Raw genomic sequence first — 24,885 nt, forward strand, 5'->3', positions numbered from 1 at the left:
AGAATACATAAAATATATTATTACTATCATAGAAAATCAGAATCAGAACCAAAATCTAAACATACACTGTTTTGTGGATTTAAATTTTATTATTTGAGAAATTTGTTAACTCATAGGTATCTCCTTTGTTAATTAAACGCTTAGCACTATAGATTCTACCAAAAGATCTTTTATAAACTTCTTCATCGGTTCCCATTCTGTTTTGTAACCATCTAGGGTGTCATTATTGATTAAATAAGTTAACTTATCCATCTCTAGAATATCAAATAGGTTGAATATCCAATCTTTTGTTTCTGGTATTAGTTTAGATTTACATTTTTGAGCATTTAGTATTCTATATGCTTTCCCTGGTTATCTTTTATAGAATTTGATGAGGTATGATCTAAATTAGGATACAGACTCCATTAAAGTCACCCATTACAATTATATGTTCATAATCATATTCAGCTATTTTTGTCTGTAAATCCAAATAGAATTTTCCTTTATTTTTTAATGGGCAATAAATTCCCACCACCAAGATTTTTTCCCCATTCCAGATAACTTCAATCCCCACAAAGCGACAATTTCTGTAATTGAATAATTCTTTAGCTTTGGCATGATTATTCACATAATTATTCACATAAATAATAACTCCCCTTTTTCTTCTATCAAAGGTGATCATATGTTCTTTTCCCATTTTTTTCTAATAATCAACCTTCTATCATTAATTTTAAAATATGATTCTGGAATGCATACAATGTCAGGGTTTTGTTTCTCCAATATAAGTAAATACTTTGTTTCTTTTCCCAGGCAACTTCAGGCCTTTAATGTTCCAGGAAACCAATTTCATACTAAGATTATACAATCATATCATGTATTGTTTCTACTCCTTGTAATACTAGGACCGTTCCTTACTTCCCCACTCCCTTACTTGAGTCACACAAAAAGGAGCTACCAGCCTCTCTCTTCAATTCCCCCTATCAAGTCAGCATCTACCTCTATGGTCGCTTCCTCCTTCCTTTCCTTCTCTTCACTTCTTTTGGTTTCTAGTCTCGTCATCATTCTAGTCAATGGTTTTCTACCAAATCTTTCTCTTTCCGGACTATCTTCCTTGTTTTTTTCTATATCCTTTTTGAATTTCAACCAAAAGTCCTTTGCTTTTTCTATGGAGTTTAATCTATATTTCTTCAGCTTCCATGTTACACTAAATTCTAAAGGAGGAATATAACATGGTTCAAGTGCTGGCTGGTACCGTTCCTCATCTTGTTGCTTTATGCTCAGCTGTGCATTTAGGTGATGACAAGACAGATGTGAGGAGAATGTATTTCGCACCAGAGACCAGCAGTTTGCAGCATTCTGAATTGCATTTTTTAAATATATATATATATATATATATATATATATATAAACATAAAGTGTAACTATGAAACTATGAAACCGTGAAAGTTGTTACAGTAAGCCCTTAATATCCACATATTCTTTATCCATGCTTGAATATATTCCCAAAAGATATAAATTCCCAAAAGCAAGCCTTGATTTTGCCATTTTATATAAGGGACACCATTTCACCATGCCATTGTATTTAATGGGATTTGTGCATCCAGGCAGGGATTTTGTTATCCACAGTGGCATTCTGGAAGCAAACCCCAGTAGATACCAAGTGCCCACTGTAGTTTTAAAATGGTAAGTAGAATGGTAATGACCTACTCTTGAAATCATAACTGTAACCAATTATTTGAAAAATATATCTTCCCAATCTTTGAATCTACTGTATTGTAAGTATCCAACGAATGGCACTATTAGTGATTTTATAAAGCCAAAAGACACAGTAACAAGACAAGGAATGGAATGAGCAAGAACAATTGTTTTCAAATACAGAAACATGCTTGGAAGTCCCTAGTAATAAATTAGGAGCCAGAACATATTTCGGTAGGATTGTTTTCAATGAGTTTAATCTGTTGGCATTGATTTTACTTGAATGCTAGCCTAATATTTTTTTACATAGAGTGGGGCAGAAGAATTATCTTATTCTTATACATTCTTATTTGGCGAGACAATGTTCTCTTACCTTCCCCCCCCCCTCCCCATACATCTCTGATTTACACCGCCTTCCTCTGCTTGCCTTTCCTCTGTGGCTGCAAAAATAATGCAGTTTGACACCACTTTAACTGCCTTTAACTGATTCAATGCTATGGAATCCTAGAATTTGTAGTTTGTTGTGGCACCAGAGCTCTCTAACAAAAAAGGCTAAATATCTCACAAATTGCAAATCCCAGAATTCCATAGCATTGAGCATGGCAGTTAAAACAGTGTCAAACTGCATTATTTCCGAAGTGCAGATGCAGTCTCTGTTTATTTGGAGCCTGTTCAGTTTGAACTTGGGTTTACAAACCCTATAGAGAAAAGAATAATGGGACTTGCTGTAATTTATTGTTTTAGCCTAAACCATTGCTTATTTCCTCAAATCTGCAGCTTGACCTCATTGAAAATTCTCTGAAGAACTACCACTGACTTTTAAAGTCTGGGAAGAAAATTTATTTGTCATGTTACATCCCTTTGAATCATATATTTAGTTGCTTCTTTTATGATATAGTCATAAAACAGAGCTCCAGCCCATGACAGCAGGATGCAATTGCAGCTTTAACATTCGTACCCAACTTCAGCATCCATTCAACATTTAATCAACTATACAAAAGCCATTTAATGCTTGGGATCCTTCAGTGCTATAAATATTATCCTTTAAGTAATTACATAGTTTTATGTCCTGTAGCATATTATTTGGTAACACTCAAATGCAGCATCTTCAATGCATGTAAATGAACATTTCCTTTCAATTGGCTGCATTTGTTGTTGTCATTCTTGTTGCTGTATGCTAAACTATCTTTTTGGATGTACAAAAATTAAAAGTACCTTCCATTAGGAGTAAACTAATGAAAAATCTCATGTCCAGGCTCTGAAGCAGACAGCTACAAAATCCCACAGGAGCATTGAAAAGCAAAAGCCAGTGAGGAAGCAGGGCCTACCCTATTATCATGGTTCTTATTTATCTGTGGGGAGGAAAGAACAGAAAGAGAGAGAAAAAATTTTATTGTAGCAGATGCTGAACATAAATGTTAAAGATAAATAAATCTCATTCCCAACACCATCACATGTTTGTTTAGTGAGGGTATGAGGAAAGACAGTCTTCTCAGTATCTGCCCCTAGCTATCTATGGCACTTAACAGCAACAACAACAACAACAACAATATGGAATTCCCTCCCATAGGAAGCTAAATTGCCCCCCTCTTTGTTCTTCTGCCAGCAGGCAAAGACCTTACTATTTACCAGTGATGTATTCAAGTTTTTAAAGTTTATTTCAAGTCTTATGTCATGGCTGAAGTCTCTATCTTCAAGTCTCAAGTTGAGTCTCAAGTCCTTGCAAGATACTTTCAAGGCAAGACTCAAGTTCAGTCTCAAGTATGGAAGCGAACTTTAACAGAAAGAAGGAGATGGGGCATTTTTCCTGGAGGGGAACTGCAGGTAATGGGCTTGAGGTGCAGGTTCATGTCTGTTTGGCGGCTTTCCCCCCCGGACACTGGAGGAACCTTCTAAAGCTTTTCAAAAGATTTAGAAGGATCATTCCACCTGAAGCCCATTGCCTAACACATTTGCTGTTCCCTTCTGAGAAACACACCCCACATTCTGAGAGCAGATCTGGCCTACTGTTCAGAATAAATTACACTAGCAAGTTACTAATTAAAAATATTCAAGTCACAAGTCAAATCAAGTCAATGCATAATTTATTATTGAGTTGCATCCAAGTCACTGAAGCAAACTGAATCCAACTTGTATCCAAGTCAATAAACTTCAGTATATGGAGCTTAACACTTGGCTTATTAATACAGTTAACCTCTCTCATTTTAAATTTCAATTTGGGCTGCATCCTGATCTTATCAGTAGGTTTTTGCTGCCGAATTTGCCACCCGAATACAGCCCAGGTGCATCCCCCCTTCCAGGAGCACTCCACGCAGCTCTTTTCAAATCCAGGAGTTTTTTGTCTTAAGAAAATGGCTGCCAGAGTGCTCCTGAAGCGGGGATGCATCTGGGTTGTATTTGCGCAGCAAATTCAGTGGCAAAATCTTTCTGATAAGATCAGGATGCAGCCCGAATTGAAATTTAAACCGGGAGAGGTAAGCTGAATTAATAAACCAAGCGATAAACTTCTACATCACTGTTATTTACCCAGACCTTTGATTGTGAACTTGCTGTTGCATAAGGCTTTTTAATTTATGTGCACTGTGCTTTTATCAATATATCAATAATTATATTTTAACTGCCTTTTCAACTATTTTAAAGTAATATTTTTAATATGGTTGTTTAATTGCTTTTTATTTTTTACATTACCCATTGTTTAACCCACATTGGGTTCTAGGAGAAAAGTGCAGTCTAAAATAAAATAAATATATAACAATTTTTTTAAAATCCTCATTCATAAGAGGTGCTATTGAGGATCAGACCATAGGTGGAATCCACTAACATCATTCTGAAAGTACAACTGATTCTTTCAATGGAATGCAGAGGAAGGCTATTCCCCCTGTAGGTCCCAAACACATTCAAAAACCACTCCAAAATGTTGTCCGTCCATTGCAGCAGATTTTTGGGAAGCACAAAGTAGGAATTCAAAGAATATACATAAATATCTTCATCTGTGACAAAAATGATATCTCAAGGTGAACTTTTGAAAAATTAAAAATTGCTGTGATTCCCCATCCTCCCCTTCTACAAGAATGTAAAGATGAGTGCTTTCCCTCTGCTATCAGGGTCCTCACAATGTGTGGAAGAAGACTCTGCCAACATTAGCATCTTTCCCCTTTGTTTTGGAAAGCTTTTGCATACACAGTGAGTAGAGAACAGGTTTATTGACTGAAAAGAAGCAAGCAAGCAATTTGGTAGTTTTTGTGAGTTTTTGGGGCTATGTGGCCACGTTCTAGAAGAGTTTATTCCTGATGTTTCACCAGCTATGGATGCTGGCCATGAAAGCCTTTGACTTCACAAATCCATTACGTGTGTCTACTTTCAGCAACATAAAAAGTCATAGAATCATAGAATTGTAGAGTTGGAAGAGACCACAAGGGCCATCCAGTCCAACCCCATGCCATGCAGGAACTCTCAATCAAAGCATCCCCGACAGATGGCCATAGTTTTGTGCAGTTTATGTGAAAAAAATCTATGAAAAAGAAAAAATCTTCATAAAATGTCCCAAAAAACCTTCTTATCATCTTTCCTGGCAAGGACGGGGAAAATATGATTGTTGTTCTCAAGTGTGAAAATGAGAGAAAAGAAGATTTACAGTGCATCATTGAGTGGAGGAGAGGAGGTGAAAGGAAGGGAGGAGCAGAAAGTCCTATTGTGCTAGATATTGTCCTGTAATCTGTTATCAGCTTTAGGCACTGAAGGTGACATTATTACTGTGTGTTCAGCTATAGGAACACAGCTGGACACTTCTCCAAGCTCATTTCTAATCACCACCAGGTAGTAAACAGCTAATGTTGCAAGGGCTGCAGCAACTCAAAGGTGGTTTTGGAGAATGAGGTGGGAGACCTCCTGTAGTTGTTCCTGCCAGAATTCTATGGTGCCTCTTCCTGACCCTAGATTTGTTAATTATTAAAGCTACATAAATTCAACCTAGACAGTGGGGAAATAAATCATTAAAGAGTTCCCTACCTAAGATCAAAAATTGATCAGAATGGTGTCTGCAATCAAGAAAGAAGAAGACTAGGAATGGGAAGGGCAACTATGAAAGAACTCGACAAGATCCTAAAGGGTAGGGAAAACTTCCAACCTGAACATTTAATGCTCCTCAGCACTGAATGGGGGTGGCTTGGCACCGGGGAACAGAATGGGGCCATTTTGTGGATGATTTGCTGTGCGGTAAAATCTGTTTTTTCCTGTTCACACATAGCCCCAAGCATCTCCTTCCAGTTCCCATAATGGGAAAAATACTGTGTGCGATAAGGTTCTTAGAATCATCCAAGCCATTGTATTCCTTATCACCATGTACAGATGTAAGAGCTGGACAGATGTATCACCATGTACAGATGTAAGAGCTGGACAGTGGAAAAAGCGGATACAAATAATATGAACCTGTTTGAGATGTGATGCTGGAGAATACCATGGACAGCCAAAAAGACAAATGGGTCCTTGAACAGATCAAATCTGAAATCTCTTTGGAAGCTAAAATGATCAAATTGAGGCTATTGTACTTTGGCTTCATCATGAGAAGGCACACTTCATTGGAAAAGACAATAATGCTACAAATGGTAGAGGGTAGCAGAAAAAGAGAAAGACCGCATGCCAGATAGATAGATTCAATCAGGGAGGTCACGATACTGAATTTGCAGCACCTTAGCACAACAGTGGAAGATCTTGGAGATGTCTCTTCTGCAGAGTCACTATGAGTCAAGATTACAGCATCCCCTGTTCCACCTGGCAACCCTACATGAGAGCTGTAGCAGCTTCCTTGTGATGTAATTTTTATTGTTGGATTTATCTTAAAAGATATTGTTGGTTTTTCTTCTGTCGCAGCTAGCGTTCAGCATCACAGTGAAATCATTCTAACAGACACTTTGAGTTTAGAAGTGTGGTGTCATTAAGAGGCAAATAAATGAATGCTAGCATATTGACAATCTATGAGCTGGGCAAAATATTCCACAAATGAGAACCATTTATGTTCTGGTGTATTCTCTCAGTTCAGTTTTGTGGTACAATCTTTATTTTTCATTGATAGAAATACTTCATAACAAAATCTAATGTTTAATTTTCCTGGATTTCTGAGAAATGACACTCACTCCCAAGTGTGATTTTTATAGGTGTGAGTATATAGTATATGCCAAATTGCATAGAGTTTGCACAACACTTGTATAAAATCCCATTTATGTAGTAATGCAAGCCTGAGGCCCACTCAGCTGGAGCAGAACTGTTATATCTACAGTAACACATTCTTTTAGGTAGAAGGAAGAGAAGTGGAACAGGCATATTTCTTTCTGCTCAGCAGGATGCTATTCAGGCTTGTTGTTATTCAGGGAAACAGAAATCATAAATAAAATAAACAGGACTGTAAAGCTTTCGACCACCCTGATTTCATAACCATTAGCGTAGCTTGACAGCTAGGGCTTCTTTGGAAAGTGAAATTACAAGCAGCATTTGTTTCCTTTAATTCAGCACATGAATTTTCCATATAGAGCTATATTTGGTTCTTAACTTGGTTCTGAGTCTAAGGCAAACGTTCATTTGTTTGGCTGATTATTCTTCCTCTGAAGTTAAGGCAGCATACCCTGCACTTGTCCTGATTGGATAGGCCCAATTAATCCTCTGTTGTCCTACTTTTTCAGCTGTCTTAAAAATGTCCCAGTTTCTCTCATACACTTTCCTTTGTCCACACCTCTCTTCAGTTCATGCAAACTGGCATTTAATTGTAAAAGTAATTTTACTCAGTTAATTCAGCAGGGGTGAGAGAAGAGGAAGGGCAGAATTTTGCTCTATCTAGTAGACTTGAGCAAAAACAAACTGATACAACCTCCCCTAGCTTTTGCAGGAGCCCTGGCAGAGCACTGGTAGCTGTTTTACTCACAGCACCAGCTTGGCTGACACTCTTCTCACAGCCCAGACATTAGCTGTCAAGGGGAGCACTCTCATGGCTTCCAGCTGTTCCAGTGTGTGGGTCATGAGACAGGTGAAATGATCAGGGTCATGAGACAGGTGAAATGATCACTCACATTTGGTCTCATGAAAGCTAATTATTTAAGACAATAAGATAGGAAATAATAAAGCATAGATCCAAAGTTTCAAGCAGGTTAACATAAACAAAAGCAAAGACATAGGAGCTCATCGCATGGACATTTAACCTGACTGCATCCTACAGAGATGCAGCCAGCAGGCGGGATACAGGCGGGAATTATTGCACTTAATTTGACACCAATTCCACTGGCTGAGTACAGTCTGGCTGCATCCCAGCTCCTAGACACACTTCAGCAACCGCTTTTCCAAGTTGGAAACCTCCCAGCTTTGAAAAAAAGGCTTCCTAAGCACAACTGGGAGTCCGGATGCAGCCAGGCTGTACTCAGACATTGGAATCAGTGGTGAATTACGTGTGATAATTCCTGCCTGCATCCTGCATCCCATCTGCACCCCATTAGGGTGCAGTTGGGTTAAATGTGTGTGCTATAAGCGCCATACAAAAACAAAGGCCAGTCAGTGTTGCATGTGTGATCTGCAAGGCACCTTGCACCTTATACAGTAGAGTCTCGATTATCCAACCTTCGATTATCCAACGTCGCTGATCAGTGATTTCTTTACATTTTCAAAGGACTGAACTGTTTATACAGTACATATTGTACATCACAATGTTGATCAGTGATTTCTTTACATTTTTAGAGGACTGTTTATACATTACAATGTTATTCCTATAACGTTACTGCAACGTTACGTTTACTGTTACTGCAATAAAACTTCAATACATTTGCAATTTGACCCTTTTCTTGGACCCTCCGGATTATCCAACATTTTTGGCTATCCAACTATCAGCCCGCCCGTTTATGTCGGATAATCAAGACTCTACTGTATATTGTTATAATTTAGCACTAACTTAACATATACTACATCATCATGTACGCTACAGAGTCTGTGCCAAAGGAAGGGGGAGAAAGACATTGCCATGCCCACTCAGCAAATTGTTTAATAAATCACAGGTGCCATGATGATCCGGGAACTGCTTATCTCTCCCTTACTCTGGAATATCCTTCCTTCTCACTCTATACCATCACAAATAAGGAGACCTTTCCCTCAACCATTCTCCTGGCAAGATACATGAGGCCTACGCAATTTTAAAGCTAAGTGCATCCCGAATCAAGGTTTGCTGAGGCTATAAACTTTTGACCCAATACATTAGCGCAGTGGTTAAATGCTGGTACTGCAACCATAACATTATCAGTTCAATCCCAGGGCTTCCAGGTTGACTCAGCTTTCCATCCTTTCATAAGTCAAATGGGTACCCAGATTGTTGGGAGCAATTGGCTTACACATTGTAAACTGCTTTGAGAGTGCTTAGTTCACTATGAAGTAGTATAGAAATGTTAATGCTTTTACTATTGCTAGCTTGCTTGTTTTTCCTCATTGATAACTTTTCCCATTTTACCACACTCTGATCTTGCTAGGACATGTGTCCTGATTTTCATCTGTGAGAAGGTATAAAACAGGTATCAATTTGAAGTCAGTGAGAAATTTTATTGCTATCGTTTTAGAACAATAAAGCACTCGGAGGAAACGGAGAACACAATCCAACAACATTTAAGCACTTTTATTAAGGAGTTGGGGGAAAAATGCTTACCTTTGGTTGAAGATGGTGCTTAATTGTTAGAGATTTCCATCTTGGACTGAAGTGTGTGTGTGTGTGTGTGTGTAATCTAAATGGAAGAAATTCATTTGGCAGGAATGCTACTACTTATCATTGAAATAGCACTTTTAATCTGCAAAGTGCTTCATATGTTCATTCACATAACAATTCTGGTACATTACAGCTACAATCTGTCATTTGTATTGCACTTTTAATTAGCAAAGTGCCCTCAGCAACCCTGTGAGATAGGGCACTATTATTCCAGTTTTAAAGATAGGGGACTGAAGTTAAGAAATAGTGACCTGCCCAGGACCACCCAGTGATTCCATGGAAGAGTGAGAACCTGGACACAGATTTTTTTCTCTCACCCAGCCCTTTATTATCGAGGCTTTGTACATTTTAGATTTTGAAAAGTAGTTTCCAAACCTGGGTCCTCAGATGTTAAGTCAAAGGCTTTCATGGCCGGCGTCCATGGTTTTTTGTGGGTTTTTCAGGCTATCTGGCCATGTTCTAGAAGATTTTCTTCCTGACTTTTTGCCAGCATCTGTGGCTGAAATCCTCAGAAAATGCTTGCCTGGAAAAAGTGGGTCTATATAGTTCCTCAGATGTTGTTAGTAAACAACTCCCTGAATCCCTCACCATTGGCCAAGGTGGCCAAGGATTCTGGGTGCTCAAGTCCAGAACACCTGAAGGACTAGTTGATTTAGAGCCTGAAAGTATGTGAACTTTAATTTTGCAGGAGAGGAATGTCCATCAAGCCTAAATGGGATTTAAGATTGGATGAGAATTTTGTGTAGTATATGTTATTCATAAATTTGGTGGATTTCGATAGACTGAATGTGAGGAAACATGAAACAAACAGATTTCTAGCCAAGCAGAGGCTCTAAGGGGCTGTGCAGACAGCCCCTAAGGGCCAGCCTGAAGCCAGCCCTTTTACATCCAGATCAGGCCTGTGGCAACTGCACACCATGGCCCTGATCTGGCATTTGCAGCGTGCGCTAGGCATGGTGCTGCGGCTTTACGGTGCTGTGTCATGCAGACACAGTGCCAGAGGAACACCATGATGCCATGCACTGTGTAGTGCAGGGCAAGGCATCACGCTGGCCTGGGGGCAGAGCTGGGGCATGCATTGTGTAGACCCCATGGCCTGACTCCACTCCCAACCCAGCCAAAGATGCTGGTGTGCACAACCCCAAAGTCCTTAAGTTCTTAAACATTTGCATTTTAATCCACGTTCTGGTGTTGAATTTGCATTGCTGACTTTTTTTCCTGACAGGCTCCTCACTTTTAACTGCCAATGGCATGCAAACTGATTGTGGTGGTGATGCAAGTTGTTTATGACATATGCTAAACCTAAAGTGAACCTATAAAGTGGTTTTTGTGGCAAGATTGGTTTTCTATGTCCTTCCTCTGAGGCTGAAGTGTGTGACTTGCTTAAGATCACTCAGTGGGATTCCATGGTTAAGTGGGAATTTGAACCCTGGTCTCTCAGAATCTTAATCCATCATGCAAACAACTATCATGCTGGCTCTCTGACCATACTGTACCTATCTCTATATATTTGAATTGGTTCTACCTAATGAATAAAATAAAATTAGTGCCCAAAGACATTGTGTTTTGTGCCTGACCTGATTTCACACCCACTAACTTTTCTGTATCCAGAAAATGTCCTATTCATTGTTAGCAATGAGTTGTTATCATAAATTCAGTGTAGTACTCTAATCTATTTACCTTATTTATCTGTCAGCTTAGCAAATTATTGGTCCCAATGTAGCATCAACTTACTGGGCAGGTTTGGCAATGCTGGTGACTGTCATGTGTAATAACAAATATCAAAGTCCAGTGTAATATTGTACTGACTGATTTCCTGGCTGGCTGGGTTTATTACTAACATCCATTCACTCCAAAACCTGCCTAGTTATCAGCATGAATCCTGTTTAATCAGGTTTGGACAAAAGTGTGAACAGGAAGAAAGGAGTGGTGATAAAAGAGCTAACCACACAACATGAATATAATCTGTCTGCTGTATACTGAAAACTGCACTCCCTCTCTCGCTCTCTCATGCTCTCTCTTCCTAGCCTAGCAGATTTTCTTATTTGGCACCAAATGATAGCTGCTTGGCATAATAATAATTGCAAATGTCCTTTGGAGGGAAAGTCATTTTATTTAGTAAATAGAATGCATGAATAATGAACAATACAGGAAAATTGTAAAATAATTAACAAGTGGTTCAGAGGTGCTCATTTACAGCCAAGGAAATTAAAAATGCAAATACATTATTATCACAGAGGTAGTTAACAGACAAATGAGTGTGTGTAGGGGGGTGAGATGGTGCCTTCTAATTCATCATTGTTTAAAAGACACCTGTGAGTTTTGTCTGAAAAATGACAACACTGAGAAATGCAGATGGTTGTATTTTGCTTTCGATCAGTCATTTTTAATGTGCTAATTAGATTGGTGAAGGGGGAGCTGCAACAAATTCCCCCTCCGTAAGATGAACCTTGTTGTTTAAACATCACATTGAAGTCAGCTATAAAGGAATAGCTAGGTTATAAAAGTTGGTCTGTCTCTCTCTCATTCCTCCTCCACCACCACCTCAAAAAGCAGTTATTTGTGGAGAGAGAAATGGTTTGAAACTGTGTTAGAGGAGAAACAATTGAACATGGTCAGTTAATGACTGATATAAAGTCCCTTTTTTAAACATCTCATTATTGTTATTTCATTTTAAAAAAATCTTCAGTTAAAGAACACTGCCCTGAAATTCAAAGACATTGTGGTCATCTTGAAAAATCTATTTAAAAAAGAAAAAGAAAAAAGATGTATAAGTAAAGACCACTGTATACTTCTGAATATTGAGTGGAACACTTGCAATAAAGGCAGTGGTGCTCTTTTACAATGAAAGGGAGGCCATGCAAGGTTGCTGGGTGATCCAACAGTGTGTGCATGGTCACTTGTGGTGATTAGTCAGTGAACATTAACTTCTATTAGATATTTGCCCTGCTCGTTTTTATGTAATTAATTTATATGCATAGTTTGCCCTGTACAGTGGATCAGGTCATGCTGTATGAGCAAAGGAGATAGAAGATGAAAAGTGGTACAACGCATGAGATGCAGGAGACAGGGAGAGAATGCAGACCCTGTTCAATCATGATAAATTGTACAAGACAGGTTATTCAGTGGTTGTATGTAATCTTGCAGGTCACAGGAGAGAAGAAAAGAAAGATGATTGCTTAGAAGCGGATGGGAATTGTGTGGTCTTCCAGGTGTTGGACTGTAGCTCCCTGCAATCCTAACCTAGCATAGCCAATGGTGAAGAATACTGGGAGTTGCAGTCCCACAATACCTGGATATCCACACATTTTCCAGACATGGAATTCTGGGATTTGCAGTTTTGTGAGATATTTAGTCTTCCCTGTCAGAGAGCTCTGGGGCCACAACAAACTACAAATCCTAGGATTCCATAGCATTGAGCCATGACAGCCAAAGCAGTGTCAAACTGCATTATTTCTGTGGTGCAGATGCAGTCATAGCATCAATTTGCTCTTTTTGAAGGGTTTTTGGTGGCACTGCAAGGTGAAATAATTCAATTCACCCATTTCCCTATCATTGCTGATTGGCTTGAGCAGAGATGTTTCTTGTCCCAGGATTATTTGGTCAGGTAAATGTATCAGCCAGCACCACCTGGGGGAATTCATTGGGGCCCTCTGATTCCTTCATGAGATCAGACTAGGAGAAACTGCAGATCTATACCCAGGGTTTTGAGCCAGTGTCTGGATAGGTGGATTAACTGGATTCTGTCGTGCAAATTCACGCTTACACATCCTATTTGCTGCTGCATTGCAGATTCTTGAGATTAATAAAGTTGTGACTTTACTTGATTCAACTCTTGTGTCTGGTCTCATCATTTTGGTGGGGCAGCAATAAATCCTGGAATGTGAAAGACTTAAAAAAACTGCATGGTTTTCAAAGACTTTCTTGCAGTGAGAAGAACTGCTAAAATTACTCATTGCTTTATTTGAGAAGAAAATTCGTGAAAATATACATCCTGACCATCTGGTATTGCAATTTGACACTGCTTTAACTGTCATGGCTCTATCCCACGAAATCCTGAGGTTTGTAGTTTGTTGTGACACCAAAATACCCTGACAGAGAAAGCTAAATACCTCACAAAACTACAAATCACAGGATTCCATAGCACTGAACCATGGCAAATAAAGTGATGTCAAAATGCATTATTTCTGTAGTGCAGATTAAGCCAATGAGAGAGAGAGAGAGAATAGTTTACACCTAGAAAACAATTTATACCCAGAACTAGAGTGTGACAATCTGTTGGACAGGAAAGAGCCTTTTCTACATGGAAAATAACATTTTAACAAGGAAGTATTAATTCCTGTGAAGAAAATGCTGTATTTTGTTTGCAAATGTTGCAACTGAAGATTTATTTTGCATCAAATTTGCCCATTGTTGATTTGCACTGAAAATAACATTTTCTGTACAGAAAGCTGCATTTTCTGCATAGGCATTCTATAAGAAACAATCCCATCCAAATTTTGCACAGAATAAATCCTGAACTGTGAAGATTCTCATCAGTACAGGATTTTTCACATCACAGTTTCTCAGTTTTTTTAAACAACAACAACAACAACAACAACAATAACACACACTCTTGACCATTTTTAAATTATTCTTTCCATCCCTAGCTGAAACCAGTACATCACACTGGCCCTTAAAGACTTTAAAATCATTGATTTAAACTTTGTCTGAGTAGGTTGTTGTTGTTAACTGCCTTCGCATCGATCTCAAACCATGGTGACCCTATGGATGAGACATCTCCAGGCCCCCCTGTCCTCTATTGCTCTGCCCAGCTCCTTCAAACTCATATTCGTGGTCTCTTTAATAAAGTCCATCCATCTAGCATGTGGCCTTCCTCTCTTTCTGCTTCCCTCCACCTTCTCTAACATTATTGTCTTTTCTATCGATTCATGCCTTCTCATGATGTGTCCAAAGTATGACAGTCTAAGTCTTATCATCTTGGCTTCTAGGGATATTTCTGGCTTGATTCGTTCTAGGACCCATTTGTTTGTCCTTTTGGCTGTCCATGGAATCCTCAGCACTCTTCCCCAGCATTACATCTCAAATGAGTTGATTTTCCTCCTATCTACTTTTTTTGACTGTCCAGCCCTCACATCCATACATGGTAATAGGGAACACAATAGCTTGTATGATTCTGACTTACGTGCTGAGTTGTATGTTTGCATTTTAGAATATTTTCTAGTTCTTTCATACCTGCCCTCCCCATTCTTAATCTTCTTCTGGTTTCCTGGCTGTAATCAACATTCCAATAAGGTAGGGTGATAGGATGCAGCCTTGCCTGTGCCAATTGGGAACCATTCTGTTTCTCCATGTTCTGTTCTGATAGTAGCCTCTTGTCTTGAGTACTCTTTCCTCATTAAGACTATCAGATGTTTTGGCAATCCCATGTCTTTAAGGGTGTTCTATAGCCTTTCGTAATCTATGCAGTCAAAGGCTTACTGCTATTTTAAAATCAAAAAGTATATCCATCTGACAAATCTCCTCTTGAGATTATTGCACAATTTCTGAGGGTGACCAAAGAAAATGTCCTCTGGTTAACAGTTTACAGCCTACTTTGACTGACTGAAGTAAATGTTTCTCAGAGGACCTGAGGGCATGGAGTGGATAGGTAACTTGGACTCAAAAACCCATAGGTAACTTGGACTCAAAACTATCTGCAAAAAATATGCAAGTCAGAATCTTGGCATAACCACAAAAAAGTCATTCTTCCCTTTTCCAAACTAAATACAGGTTCTGGGATTCACACAAAAGACTCTATTACCGACCTTGCTTTACAGATGAACATTTATGAGAGAAGTCAATCTACTATGACTCTGGGAGGATGGATGACTTGTTAGCTCCTCTTTACATGGGTTCTCCCAAAACATTTACTTGGTTGTCATGACAGGTTAATCCTTGCCAGAACACTAATTCTGTGCAGCTATTCAGAATATTTGAGAACCCTGTTTCGAAAGACTGCCATTATAACTTTTATAACCGCACTTTGTGGAAGAGATGGTCCATTCCAATTGGACAACACATTCTTCATAAGTATAAAACTTGTCATTGTTGTTGCATATTTGGCAACAAATGGTACAGGTTGGCCTATTTGGGTTTCACATCAGGGTGTCAGATCTAGATGATCCTCTTGAGCTACATCAGAATATAAGGTTGCTGTGTTTTAAAAACATAGTCCATCATGTTTGCTGATCTCAAATCATATTGGCCTTTGAAGTTCATAACCAACTCTTTGAAATATGTCCCAAGGCCATTGGTGCTAGTGAGTATGATGTCTTTGTTAAAGTACAGACAGATCAAACATTTGTATTTAGACTGCAATTTCACAGCTTGAATGTGGTGGCTATCATTTGCTTGCAAGTTCAATATTAATATTCTTCCAGCTGCTCTCATAAACCATGTTCACACATATGTATAGCAAACATATGGTAGAGAGGTAGTTCAAAATTTGGGTATCAAAGAAGTAAATGTTGAAGGCTATCCTTTCCCTATTTTATCACATAGTTGATGTTTAAACAGAAATATAGACTGTCCAAAAGAAAAAAAAGGGGGAGGGAGGGGGAGAATGGTTTCAACTATATATAAGAGTGTACAAAACCTTGTTTTTGTAAATATTGATTTGAGGCACAAATTTAGAAAGAAAGAAAATAAAGATGAAAGAAAACATTTCCCAGAAAAGCAATCCTCTTTCTTGGAAATTATTTTTGACACCAAGTTCAGTGTGTGCAGTAAAATGGGTTACTCCAATACAATGTAAACTGAATTACCTCTTCAATTGCCAGTCACTGTATAAAGAAGTAATAGTTCAGAGGATGAAAATTACCAACCGATTTTGTTGATTATATAGATTTATTATAGGCCATGCAGTAAACACACCTGACATAGAATAAACCAGCTCTTTCAGTTGGAAGGGGCATAACATGCATCATTTTCTATAGTATAGCAAAAAGAGTTCCCCCAGCGCACACACACAAACAATTTCACACACATTTTATATTTTACATTTCCTGACTCATTTTCTTTACTTTGATAAAATAAAAACAGTACATAGCAGGGTGTCTCATAACGAACTGTCTTCTGAAATTGCAACAGGACATTCTATATGCCTGCTGGCCCTTTCATTTAATGGGATTTTTATTAGTGTACACTCACAGGTTATTTAAACCACAGGGGTCTTCTCAGGTAGAGGTACAATTTGAAGAGATAGAAAACTGAAAGGAACAATTTATTTTTAGATTTTTTTAAAAAAAATTAAATGTGCTGCATTTGTATTCATGGGTTTAAAATGCATTTCTATTAACATTTTTTAAGCTAGTTAGATGGGAGTTTAGTTAGACGGGGCTTTAAAGAAAGTTAAAGAAAATGACAGCATCAGGAACATGTTTTCAGAATATCTAGGTAATGTGGCACATGTCTTATTTACAGCCTGTTTTGACTACATTAATGCAAGACTGCTTTCAAAAAGTGTTTACAAACTGCAGCCACACTACAGAATTAATGCAGCTTCATATGGCTTTATCTGTCATGGCTCCATCCTGTGGGATTTTGGAATTTGTAGTTTGAGTCAGCAAGGGGGAAAGCCAACTACTGGCACAGTCTGGGGACAAATCAACCCAGATGCAGAAAAACAATACTGTAAAAGCCGAAAAACAAACACAAAACACAGCTATCGGCGACAATCTGACCCACTTTTTACACATGTAATAAGGCTTCATGCAAAAGTTCTGGAGGCTTTATCTTCAGTTACATTGTGTACAATACAGCATATATACACAGTTATTCCAACAGTTTATTGTGGCACCAGATCCTTCAAACAGAGAAGGCTAAATATCTCACAAAACTACAAATCCCAACATTCCATGGCATTAAACCACGACAGTTAAAGCAGTGTCAAACTACACTGAATCTGCAGTATAGACTCAGCCAAGGACAAAGTTCTGTCTAGACTGAGGGAAAATACAGGGATCATATAATTTCCTTGTTACAGCACCTTCACAGGCTACAAACTTGCTTCTGCACACAATGTAAAGTGATGATTAAGCAGCGTTTCATTTGAGTTCAGGGAATTTGTGCAACTGTATTCTCTTATACCAGCTTGTCCTCTAGGGAAGGATCCAGAAAAAAACTTGCTTTTTGTCATGTGGGCAGTATACCAGGCTGTGTGGTATTGAAGCTTTAGTGAGATATGAGGAAAGCACTGCAGCTTCAGGGTACATTTTACTACCTGCATGGCCACTGAAAAATGTCTGTCACTGGTTCTAGGTTGCCCAAATACCCTCCCTATTAATCAATTGCAATAGACAAGACCTCCAGCCTGGTGAAAGAAATATGGACATGGAGATGGGGAAACTGGTTATAAGTAGGTAATGAATTTGCCCTCATGTAAGGTAGCTTACCTTGTCCCTAGTAAATTAATGTTCATGCAGCTAATGATGAGTTGATGCCTAGAACAGAATTACTCAAAGGGGTATTCCCTAGACCAGTGTTGGTCCCTGAGCCATTGCCTGCCAGTCCCTAGCAACTTTCCAGAAAAGAAAGCAACAGTTGTAACCAATGGACACAGGTTTCCAACACTCTCATGGGCAGAAACAGTGAGCCTGAAGAAAGCCAGAAGTTCACCTCTTGTTTTAGGAAATTTTCTTTCCTCCCTCCCTCCCTCCCTCCCTCCCTCCCTCTCTCCCTCTTGGCAAACAACAAAAAAGTGTGATCAGAAGCCCATGCACCAAGTAATTCCCACCCCTGTTCAGGCTCAATATAAAAAAGTAATAGAAAATATTTGTTGGTTGAGGTATCAGGGAATGGAACTGTAAACCAAAAATTGAAAATAGAAATGAAAACAGAATGTTAAGAAATGTAAACTCTGTGCCAGGCTATAAAACAATGCCAAGAGATTAGTTTATGAGGATGAAATTATTTATAATCCATGCCTTTAGAGCATACCATGTTTAAGATCCAAACATGCTCACTTTTTAAATAACAAACATTTCTGGATGGAGGGAAGTTACCTGACAGAAATGTTTTAAAGCAATAATGGCTTTCAGTGTGTTTCCTAGAGTGTTAAGGGAATTAGTAAATTAACTTACTGAACCACTTACAGTTGGTTTTTCCAAAAAAAGGCAAATTGAATTGGGAAAATAAGAAAGTAAAGAGGCGTGAATCTAATAACTACTTGGAATTCAAGAGTTCATGGGGGGACAAATTAGGGGAGAAGAAAGATGCCTGCAGCATGAACCTTCACCACTGTTCATTGATGCTCAAGTATCTGTGCACATCCAAACCTAAATGTATTATTTGGGTGAAAGCTACATTGATTTCTGTGGGATTTTTTGCAGATAACCATGCTTGTGCTTGGACTTAGGAAATCTTAACCAAAAGACAAACAGTATAGGAGAGACCCCATTTATTTCTGCAGATCACACTTTCAAAAAAGCACACTTATTTCTGCTGGTGGTACTGATTTTTCTGTTAAAGGACAGGGTGACTCAAAAAGAAGGATGCAAAAGTAAAGCTGCTCTTATTCATTTTTGCACCATTCTTTCTGATTCACCCTGTATTTCTTCAGATCCTTCTTTCAAAAAGCAAGCTTCTTATATATGGTCATGTATAAGTCTAGAAAATTTAGTCAAAAGTTGACCCAAAAAAACCTGGGTTAATTTATTAACTCTTATTCTTATCCCTGGGAAAGGAAAGAGTAATCTATACTGAGACCATTGACCTCCCTCTCTTATCCATCCAGCCTTTAGCATGAACACTAACAGTTATAGCAGCTGCAGTTCTGTTTTGTTATTTAATTTTATTGTTTACAAAAGGTAATTTGCAGTTACAAGTGGCAAACGCCCTCTATAACAAATAACACACATAGCAAATATTATTGAATTAAATAACGCCACAATTTTTATGGATTACAGCTGCACAAGCTTGGTCTCAGCATGGATCCTGGATCCTGGCATCAGACAACCCAACTGCTGATCAGTGATAAAACACACATCCAGCCCAACTGCTGGTCCAATAGGGATGACAAATGTGACATGCCAAGTGAGCATATGCCACTGTGTGTCTCCGTTGCCACCTGGGAAATGGTCTGAAGCCCTATGTCCCCAAGCTGGATGGAGCGTCACTTTTCTGTTCCCCAAGGTCCCTTACAGAACCCAACCACTGACTATGACAGGATCTTTCATAATCCTCCCCCACTAGATCCAGATACCTTGCCAAAAATAATAATGCTGATGAACTGGCTTTAGGAGCAGCAAGTAGTGTACTTTATATCAGAGAGGGATGAATCTAAGTGAAGTCTTCCACAAAGCCTTCTCTGCTCCCTCCTTCAGACAATTAGGTGGAACCTGGCTTCTACCTGGGCACTAATGCAAGTGTGCAAAACCCTGCAAAGATTTCTGGGAAGAAGATAGCCAATCACCCCAATATGTCTCCCCTGCTATGACTCACAAAGCTCTCTCCTTGGTAGGGAAATGTTATGTTCACAGTGGTGGTGATATGTGTATCATGCTCTTTAACATTTCACAGATTAAAGCCAAGTTCCATGTGGCCAAGCAACAACAGAGTGTGGCCAGGATGGAAAAGTTATTGAAGAAGAGCGCACAAGTTAGGAGAGGCTGTAACAGTTTGCTTTTGCCTGAAACTACTGAGAAGGGTAAAATTTTGCACCCTCCTCTCCTCTTCCCTCTGTTGAGTTGAGTGCAAACTACTTCTGCACTTTCGGCTCAGTTTGCAACAACTGAAGTAAATTTAACACAAAGGAAAAAAAAAGTGGGAGAAATTGGGATATTTTAAAACCTGCTGAATAAGTGGGACAATAGAGGATTAATCAGGACTGTTCCTAAAAGGGGGGGGGGGGGCGGCATTGGAGAGTATTGCACCATTCAGTTTCTAGCATTGCCAAAGGGTAGTAACAGAAAAGTCATCTTTATTTGTGATGGTATTGCTATGAGTATAATAAGGAAAAGTGAGCTGGGGTTATAGAAAAGAAAAGAATGGCCAGGTTTGCATAATACAAATATAGTGGGCAGTGATACCAGAAGTTTGGAGTGTTGATGCCATCAGTTTCTGCCATGTGATTTTGACAATTATTTCTTCAGATTGGGATGGAAAAGTCCGTGCGATGGGGGTGAGGCTTATGTTGGTAGTGGGTAAACTCACCAAAAGGTATATTTTTTTTCCTACTTGTTTGAAAAATATATCTTCTTTCTCCAGTAACCTCAAAGTGACCTGCAGAGTTCTCTCCTTCACAACAACTATGTGAGTTATGCCAGGCTGTGACTAGAACAAATTTACTCATGAGTTTCATGGCTCAGTGGAGTGTAGAGTGTGGCTCTCCTGGGCCCCAATAGAGCAATCTAACCATTAGACCACATTTCCACCCAGTGTGCAGTTAATAAGATGAGACTGCTCTCTGGAGACACACATGAAATACTCATTAAATTTATCAATGATTTGTATTTTTAAAAAAAGATACCTCCTACCCATCTCAAAGCACACACAAATGCACAGGAACTTAAAATATTTGCAACACTGATATCTAAAAAATGGATTAACTCTAGGAAAATGTGGGCTATTGTAAGATATGTAAGGAAAGTAATATGAAACAGAGGCAGTAATCACCCAGAAAGCAAGACTGATCAAAGGGAAAGGAGAAAGATAATGGACATTAAATTACCTTCAAGTGCAGTTTTTGCTAAAATCTAGCTTTATAATAAAATTCTAGGGATCACACCATGAAACAAAGAAATATTATGTGTATATAGTAAGGTTACACCTAGATGTCACCTTTCCATTCAGGGAAGAACACTTTAGAAACAGAAAAGTAAAATCAGTCACAGATGACCAGCAAAGCTGGTTTGTTATGATTCTGAAGGTGTAATGTGGGCTTCCTGTAAGGAGACATGGTTTAAAAATGGTGAGAAAGGGAAAAGTCTTTCTGGGACTTTTGTCATGAGATTCATAACCGCAGAGCTTAGAAGTTAATTCTTTTGAACTAGACTGGCCGAAAGTAGTGCAACATCCATTTACAAAATAAAAAAGTTTCAGTGATTGCCTTGCCTTGAGCATTCAAATATTTGTGATATTTACAGGATGTTTCTGAGGGGAAACAGCATGCTCCAATCAGTGTGCACAGTATAGTAAAAATCTTTATAATTAATCACACTTTATTCAGTGGGGAAAATAAGCACATTTTATTCAGTGGGGAAAATAAGCAGACTTTAGTCAATGGGGGAAACAATGTTTAATTTCAATAAATTTGGGGAACTGTGTAGAAAAAAAATGCACAAATTAGAACAAATATGTTTTAAAAATGCACTTTTTTGGCACAGGAGTGAACAGGAATGAATGGCTTGGCCACTGTACGAACAGAATTTTGGATTAGATAGGCCACTGGTCTGATCTAACATGACTCTTATGTTCCTTAGTAATCCACAATGAGTTAGGTGATAGAACACATGTTCCAACATTATTTAGTTTTTGATTGAATTATCATAGAAATTTTTCATGGGAGAGACCCAGAAGTTTATCGCATGGGCCCTAAAATGGGCCTGTTGTGTTCTAAAATGGGTGTGCACAGGGGCGCACATGGAACGCGATGGGGCTAGGGACTGCATTTTACTGCCCAAGGGAACACTGCCGCTGCTGCCAGGCATTCCAATCGTGTCTTCCCTCCGTTCCAGAGGGCACGATTTCTGAGAATGCTTTAGAACAGTTCTCAGAAATCATGCCCTCTGGAATGGAGGGAGGACGCGATTGGAATGCCCGGCAGCCGTGGTAGCATTCCCCTGTGTAGTAAAATGCAGTCCCTAGCCCCATCCTGTTTCATGAGCGCCTCCATTTTAGGACACAACGGGCCCGTTTTAGGGCCCATGCAATAAACTTCCCAGACTAAGTTGGATACAGCAGCATCCCACTGAAATCAGCATGAAAAGTCAGCAGTTGGCAAACTCAGATCACACTGATTTGAATATTAAAGTAGATCCATGCTCTATTTTTTTTATTTATTGAAATATTTATACTACAGATGTGCACCAATTGCAAAATTGAGTTCAGATTCCAGTTTGAGCTTCTGAAAGTATCTTACTTTGCTTTTGATTTATTCAGGAGTCATCCAAGTATATGTCTCCTACTGACAATCATTGAAGGTCAATGAACTGTTATTTTTTTTTCTTATTCATTAAAAATTGAAGAGATTTTCAGGCATAATAAACTGTTATGGCAGGAATACACCTGTCAAATGAATCAATGAATAGATACAATGATTGTTTTGCTACTGAGCTTTAAAGTTGTTTTCTGAAAAACAAAAACATAACACTGTTTCTGAACATTTGTGGTCTTAATATGTGTGATGGTTTTCACAAGTAGCTTTACTATTAGGTACTAGGAAAGGGAATATTGGCTTCTGACAACCTGTCCAAATCAAAAAGTCCCTGTGAGTGCTGAATCTTCTTGGAGATATTCATGTGAAAAAGTCAGTTCTATTTGATAGATTATCCTGTTGTATACATTATCCTCCCTTATAAAACAAAATCCAAAATCTACAAAAGAGCAATACCTTTATTTATAAAAGAAAATGCACAAAATACATCATGCAGGCTTTCAAAGCTCCGCTTGCTCCACTTTCATTTGAAGATGGACATGTTTTGGACTGAATGTGTTCATCTAGTGTCATAACAGTGGTATTCCAGATTATTATTATTATTATTATTATTATTATTATTATTATTAATTATATTTTCCCACCTCTCCCGAATGGATCAAGGAAGAAATACAACCCATAAAAGACATACAAGATTAGATTGCTGTACATACAAGAACACATCAATAAAATACAATAAAAATAATTACACTAAAACTAGCTCATCGTCATACAGCAATCCAATCCAATTATACAGTGATCAGAAAGTAGAACAGTATTTCTTACACAAGGTCGGGTGGGTAAGCTCGCCGGAAGAGATACGTCTTAAGTGCCCTCCTGAAGGCTTCCAAGGAGGCGATAAGACGGATCTCTTCCAGGAGACTATTCCATAATTTCGGAGCAGCCGCAGATGATGAAGAACCTTCCATAAAATGAAATAGTTTCTTCCTTGAAATAGATAGGAAGCAATTAACCCCATTAACAATTGAAGGCAATTAACACAGTAGCCTTGCAAACATGCTTTACTGAAAAGATGGCAAGATATCCATTTACTTCACAGAGTCTCACACAATTTGATTTGCTCTGTTACATGTCAGATTGGTGGACATTTCCCAAAAGTGTTAATAAGGTGGTTGTTGAAAGCACTGCTTTGTCAGTTTCCATGAGCATCACTCAGACAAGGAGGCAATAATATGTTACTAGTTTAATTTTTTTCTTAAAAAGTCAATAAATTCATATATATGATTAAAGAACCAGATCATATACAAGCTAATAAGCTAAGTGGAATAATAAACAGTGCCACACTTAACAGGAATAGATTCAGCAGAATTTAGATCCCAAACTTCCAGCTCAGTTGCAGAAGGCTTGGCTTTTTGCCTTGCTTTCTGACATAAGGGCTGAGTTTAGTTCTGCAGTGATGTAAGATTCAGATGATACAAAGCTCAGGTCTTATTAAGCAAACACTGCTACTATCAGCACACAGCTGCAGCAGAGGACAAGTATCTGTGTCTGTGCTTACAGGCTCACTATAGATGGGGTCAGTAGGGGGGTGACCCACTTATATTTGTGATGGGCCCCTCTGGTACTCTTGTTGTTGTTGTTGTTGTTGTTGTTGTGTGCCTTCAAGTCATTTACAAATTATGCCAACCTTGAGGTGAACCTGACATGGGGATTTCTTGGCAATGGAGGTTTTCCATTGCCTTCCTTTGAGGCTAAGAGCATGCAACCTGTCCAACGTCACCCATCATGTTACATGGTAGAGCATGAAATCAAACTGTAGTCTCCAGAGTCATAATCCAATACTCAGACTACTATGCCATGCTCACACTGGTACCCTTATGTAGTACTTTAGAAGGGTGTGAGAATGGCATAATTTAGATAATATTGATGCGCTCAAAGACTAGGGCTTCATTAAGGGCCTCCGACCTTTCCCCTGAAATTCAGCACTGGCTACCTATCAGGCTTTCAGCATCTCAGATGCAGGTAGTCTGAAAGTATAGTTCAAACTGACAGACCAAAATAGGGAGAGATTTGAGCAGCAGACAAGAAGCCACAAATCAGATGGAGCAATGCATTTCTGAAGCAATGCATTGCCCATACTGGAGGAAGTCAGGAGCTTTGCAAATTGTTATACTTGTGCCCAATTCTTCTTTTGGTAGGAGCTGACCTCCCAGACCAAGATGGTCCTGGGCTACAGTGACAAACTTCTAATTGGAATGGACTGCATGGAGACGGTAACAGAGTGAATCTGTGGAATCTTTAGTTAAAGCATTGAGGGCAAGTTGTGAAAAAGAGTTTTGTTAAGAGTCTG

The sequence above is a fragment of the Sceloporus occidentalis genome, unplaced genomic scaffold (genome assembly GCF_023333645.1).
Source record: "Sceloporus occidentalis isolate IW3139 unplaced genomic scaffold, rSceOcc1.0.p SCAF_7, whole genome shotgun sequence".
Taxonomy (NCBI): Eukaryota; Metazoa; Chordata; class Lepidosauria; order Squamata; family Phrynosomatidae; genus Sceloporus; species Sceloporus occidentalis.